Genomic DNA, 6006 nt, shown 5'->3' with positions numbered 1-6006 from the left:
CGTGACTAGGTTATCACCCGCGAACTTCGCGGGTTGGACAATTTAAATTATGTAAACAATGGTTGAACAATGTACATAGGCTTTACCATTTAATTTTATAATATATCATATTATATTATATTTGTAGAGACCTATAACAGCATAAGATGAGTCCGAATTCAAAATTAAAATATAACTAATTTGAGTAGAAATAAAGATAACCCTTCTCCACATCTCACATTATTAGTTAATGCGTTTTGCTTTGTGTTAGTCAACTGGTTTAGTTTATCTTTGTTTTCGTAACATGCTTCCAAGTCACATGTATGTAACTGAGTATGCTTGATTGATTCTTATATACCAGTTAACTTTATTATGTCATGTTTCCAGTTATCCTTTGACTGCATGGTTCTTTGGTCTTACAGTCCACATAGGCAAATCATTTAAAAAGTAAATACAGTGTTCAAATTTTTCTGTTTCCCTTCCATTATTATGATGAGAAACAATGGGAAAGGCCATCATGTTGTAACAGAAAATACATCCTTTATGCTTTAATATCATTTCATTTTTGAAATGAAATTTGTATATATAGCTAAGTGGTATTTGAGATTAATCTTAATAATCTCGTCTGATATTTCCATTTTGGCCTGTCTTGACTCCAACCCGACCTAGTTTAGTCATAGCTGTAACAAACACGTTATTGAAAACATGTGAGCTGGAGGCCCATGCGTCACGGTTTGTTTTGACATCGAGTCGTGAAGAGAACCTGGTCAGAAGAAAATAATCCTTGTCCTTGCTGTAGGTTCTTATAGTACACGTCAAATTTTCTTAGTGTGTTTGGATCCATGTTTACAGCTATCCGCGGGTCAACGTTCTTTAGACACTGTTGCTGCAATTGGCTCGCATAATTTGGGTTTAGAGTTGGATCAACCGGGTTCTGCTTGCTGAAGTTGTATATCTTGTCTGCGAATTGGTTGCAATGCGAGAATCCAAGAGTGTGTGCACCTGGACATCGTAATTAACGTTGCGTTTTTTTATAAAATGTTTAAGAAACCATAAAATACGTTACGATAGTTTTTAAAATTCCCATAAAAAAAGTTCCAAAAGGATTAAAATATGGATTGACCTGAAACACATTCTATTCTCTTAAAAAGCTTAGTACTCAAATAAAAATAATTACTGTGGTAAATATAATTACAAAACGTTTTTAGAACTTTAGCAGCAATCTAATATTTTAGTAAAAATATTTTAGAAGGTTTTGCGTGACAAAATTAACTTTTTTAGAACTTTAGCATCCATCTATTATTTTAGTAAAAAAACACAGAAGGTTTTACACGATAAAAATACACCTCAAATAATTGACCGATGAGACCCATCTTACCTACTTCTTTATAGATATTCTTCGTTTACCTGTTTTATAGATGCTTTATGAGAATTTACGCAAAAACAAAACACTTTGGGTATCTTCAGACTTGTTCGACCCGGTTACTTTTAAGCTAAATTTCTTTTAATTGATCTGTTTGGCCCGATCATAAGAAACAGGCTCAATTGTGAATCCTACCATTGTGGCTAGTATACACAGAGCAGCAGCTAAATGACTAAACAAAAATCAGTGTATCTGTAACCCTCTATTATTTTAGAAGCGAAGTGTAACAAAACAGGGCAAAGACAATACCTGAAAAAGTCCGTCGTCTTCACTCAGACCTTTATTCCAGTTTTCATGCAAGAATGATCCATCAGCCTCACTCTCAGATAGGCCATCCTCCCAGTCATAGAACATCAAAATTCAAACTTCGTATGCATTGAACTACATCAACTCTATGTTACACAAAATATTTCCAGAAAACTTCAACTCATCTAGCAAAGAAGATGCAAAACTTTCACTAACCATATTACGTGGGAAGAAAACCGCAAGCTCCGGTCACCATGTCGGGCGGGACTACCAGGCCCAAAAGCGGAGTTAGGCAGAAGTGGGCTGCCCAATGGGCTTCCTGGATACGACATCCCAAGCCCATAACCAAGGCTTCCATAGTAACCATGATTAAGACCATACTAAGACTTTTGAGAAGATAAAAGACCCGCCAGGTAAGCTTTTTGGATTGCTAGTAACTCCCGATCAATTATTGCATCGTTCAACGCCGATAACAAAGTGTTTCCCATTCAATTCAGTTCAGTTCTTCACAATATGCTTATTGTCGTAAATACTCAGGCCATGTTAATGGATTGAGATGTTTAAGCCAGATGCACATGTCATAGCCCCCCCCAACACACACACACACACACACACACACACACACACATATATATATATATATATATATATATATATATATATATATATATATATATATATATATATATATATAATCAAAAAGATAACATTAGAAGAAATATCTTGCAACCAAAATGAAGACATTTGTAATAAAAATAAAAAATAAAAATATCAAACGGGTCGGTCTTTGTAAAACAACTTGTTAGACGTTTTGAATGTAGGAGACAGAACCATAGCCGAACCTTAAATATTAAACAGGTCTTTCTATGTGGTAGTCACTGTTCGGTACCATGGTTCTCACGGTTCCGACCATGTTACGCCCATCCCTACTTCCCACACCCACAGGCCAGATCATTAGACCGGTAGGCAATTATGATGTTTAAGAAACATCATACATATTAAAGTGAACGGAGGGACAATCAAGTTGAACATAATAAGCAACCAACGTAAGTTTATAAGAGTAAGATGCAATAATCTAAAGTTTTCATTGTAATTGCATAAATGAATCACCAAACAAACCAGTGATCTCCAACAAAATATTTGAGTTTTAGCCAAGATTTGGGGCTGAAGACATTAAATTGTTGACCAAATAAGTAGCACCAGATATTAAATCAGCCTAGACATGCCAATTTCAAACAATTTGTTTAATAAAAGGTTAACTTGTGTCATGCTTAACTCTAATGGGTCAAAACTAATAAACTGCATGTTATTTATTCGGCACTTTCTACTCAATCGCAACCTTATTTGTGTACATGTGATTATTGTGATTCGGGTATTGCAAATTAATGAAGCAATTTAGCAATAACTTGAACTGGAAATTGAGATGGAATTTGCTTACCGTAACCCCAAGAGAACAGAGTTGGTGGATCTCCTTTAGACTATAATGGCCAATCCTATCTCCACTAAAAGCCCGTAAAACATTTGCAAATGTTGCTTCATTCGGGTCAACCTTGTCAGCCAACATTTTCAAGAACAGGCCGAACACTACAGTCGGTAACCTCGTTTCGATCAAATCAAAAATTAAGTTATTTCAAAAGGATAAATCTATGTTGGGCATTTCATCAAGCACCTGGCATGATAACTCGAATCACCCTGAGCAACATAAACCTCAGCAAGTCGAATGCAAATTACATTATCGGTATCGAAACCCGACTTCGAGATCCTCCCATGAAGCTTCTTAGCATCTATGAGAGATCCAGGCATCATATATCCTTCTAAGAGCCAACAACAGGTCTAACAATTAGCATAAATTTGGCCAGGATTATTAAACTTGCAGAAGTATTGAAAGCAGTTGATCTCAATCTACTCAATTTCCTGCATTTACAGCAACACCATCATTACAATAGCAAATTAGAAAACTATTAGTGTCTTAAATAATAATCACTCTCTTTGTTAGTGTCAAGAGTTTGAAACCAAAGCATCATTTATCTAGTCATACAACTTTTAAATGTTAAAAACACTCCATCTAATGTCAGCTAAAACTGTAATTTGATAAATATCGCTTATGCCAGATCTTAAATTTTTTTTACATAACCAATGTAAAAAGAACGCACTCGACAATGATGCATACAGTTGTTAATGAGCGCCCCTCTCACGCTCTTGAAAAAGTTGATCTATATGATGACAGCCCCTCTATCGTTGTTGAAAAGCCTAAACCGTATCATCAACCAAAAGGCCCAATTTCCTTAAAGTAACACAAATAACATCAAAAATTAACCCTAAACCCCAAATCACCTCTAAACTAAAACCACTGAACAAAAAATTAAACCTTGAGAACAAAAATACGAAAAAAGCTGAATATGAACCAATGTAAGGAAAATCAACAATAGTTAAAAAGAAAAAAAAAACTTTGCTAATCAGCGGCCATGCAACCTTTCATCTTCCACTGGCAGCGAAATTCGGTACCGGGATACAAACCGAAGTCGTAGGAACTGAAGCATAAGAAGAAAAAAAAACGCAGCCTTTATTCCACAAAAGCATAATATTGTGTGATACCTGTAAGAGTAAGGTCATCCATCAAATTAACATAATATGGTCTCTTCAGCTATATGTCTTTCAAAGACGATCGTATAAAAAAGGAGGAATAAAAAGCAACGAATGCAATAAAATCAAAATAAATAAAGAAGAAACAAACTTAACATCAATTGACATCTTCAAGGGCTAATTCCCAGAAAGGGCTCATCAACGTATTCATGTTTTTGTATTCACACCAACCTACACATAACTAACAATTATCTACACCAAGATTTTCGATCACCAAAGGGTGCCGCATTTGGGTTCATAGTCTCTGTAATGCAACGATCAACTGATTAAATGAGAAGCAAATGCAAATAACCAACACAAAATGGTGTAGATGAACATTGAAAAAGGAAGGAGAAGTATGACATTTGAAACCCTAACCTGTTGAATGTCTCCAATATTTGATGTAGAAGAAATCGAGACATCTAAGGTTCTTATTGGTAAGCCATTACAGATAGCTCACTATCATCATATTGTACATATAAGTTGGATGGTTCCATTTTGGCTACACAATCCTGTTTTAAGCTTCTTGATGTTCCCTAATATCATCATACATGCAGAATAATCTGAATCAAAAACCTAATTAATGCGATCATCAAACAACATCTACACTCAAAACACAATCAGATCATACCTCGGGAACTGGAAATTTAAAATGATCGGCTTCAAAGACTTCAACAATCGGCAGACTCAAATCTCAAGCAAACGAAACCCTAATTTCAAAAAGAATAACCGATTGAGAAAGGAAAAGGAAAACAAAACCCTCATCGTTCAAGACATGAATCGAGTAAGATTACAGATTACATATATCAAAAATAAAGAAAACACGTGTCACGAAATACATAACTTACCGAGATTGCAGATTAGGTAAGCAAGATTGGAAAGCATATGACCCAACAAAACCAAGGCAGCCGTGAGAGATCACTCCCCTTACTAAGATCTCAAAAAAACATTAAAAATGTGTACCTTTTCGCTGTGGTGAGCTGCATGCTTTCTGGATCAGTTTTGGATGATGAATCGGCGGTGAAGAATGAAGAAATCAAACCAAAAAAGTCGCACCTGCATTGGAACGATGAGAGGAAGTGGCAAAACTAAATCCAATGTACATAAATCTAGGGTTTAGAAAAGAAAGAAACGTATTTGGTGATTCAGGTTATATCCACCACACAAAAAACGTGAAGACAACACGAACAGCAAGATTTTACAAATCTGAAACACAAATCATGTTTTATTAAAACCCTAAAAAATGAACAAATGAACGAACGATTCTTTTAAAACCCTAAAGCATACCTTGGATGATCAAACATGAGTGGAAGAAGATGGATTGAAGCAGAATCAAGTTTACAAATTTAAGGGAAAAAATGATTTCCTCACAAATCACCTTGGATTGACGAAGGATTATTGAACCAAGATCAAGATGAACAGCTTTGCTTTTAGGGTTATGGAGAATGTCGATGAGTATGAAAGAAGAATAAGAAAAAAAGACATATAAAGGATCCGTCATGGTTGACCCAAACTCAGATTTCGACCCAAATACCAAACGGATCCCGCGTTCAAAGTGAAGGAATATGTGAATTTAGAATTTTATAAGGCATTCCCTCCTAAAATCAACCTCCACTAAACCAATGGATGCCACATCATCATATTGGCTCCACCATTCAAAGACAAATGGCCCAAATCATCTCCTTTATTAATATATATAGATTATTTTTCTAAAAAATTACACCATAAAACTCAGT

At 35.3% G+C, this 6006-nt stretch overlaps 1 long non-coding RNA gene across 26 annotated transcripts; it reads right to left on the bottom strand.

The window, feature by feature from the left end:
* Positions 1 to 385: 385 nt before the first annotated feature.
* LOC110898382 lies at positions 386 to 5739 on the bottom strand. Of its 26 annotated transcripts, XR_004877361.1 has the most exons (10): positions 5558 to 5738; positions 5119 to 5476; positions 4902 to 4980; positions 4649 to 4806; positions 4121 to 4535; positions 3318 to 3562; positions 3087 to 3232; positions 1865 to 2152; positions 1652 to 1783; positions 386 to 981 (listed from the first exon to the last, which is right to left on the bottom strand). It is a non-coding gene; the product is annotated as an uncharacterized LOC110898382 (long non-coding RNA). The 26 variants fall into 26 exon arrangements; XR_004877350.1 differs by having other exon boundaries at positions 1865 to 3562; positions 4121 to 4243; positions 4388 to 4535; XR_004877359.1 differs by having other exon boundaries at positions 3087 to 3197; positions 3318 to 4806; positions 5558 to 5739.
* Positions 5740 to 6006: the final 267 nt, after the last annotated feature.

This window comes from Helianthus annuus, chromosome 13 (genome assembly GCF_002127325.2).
Source record: "Helianthus annuus cultivar XRQ/B chromosome 13, HanXRQr2.0-SUNRISE, whole genome shotgun sequence".
In the NCBI taxonomy this organism is placed as follows: domain Eukaryota; kingdom Viridiplantae; phylum Streptophyta; class Magnoliopsida; order Asterales; family Asteraceae; genus Helianthus; species Helianthus annuus.
Note: the sequence above shows the minus strand (reverse complement) of the source record. Positions and strands in the feature narration are given on the sequence as shown.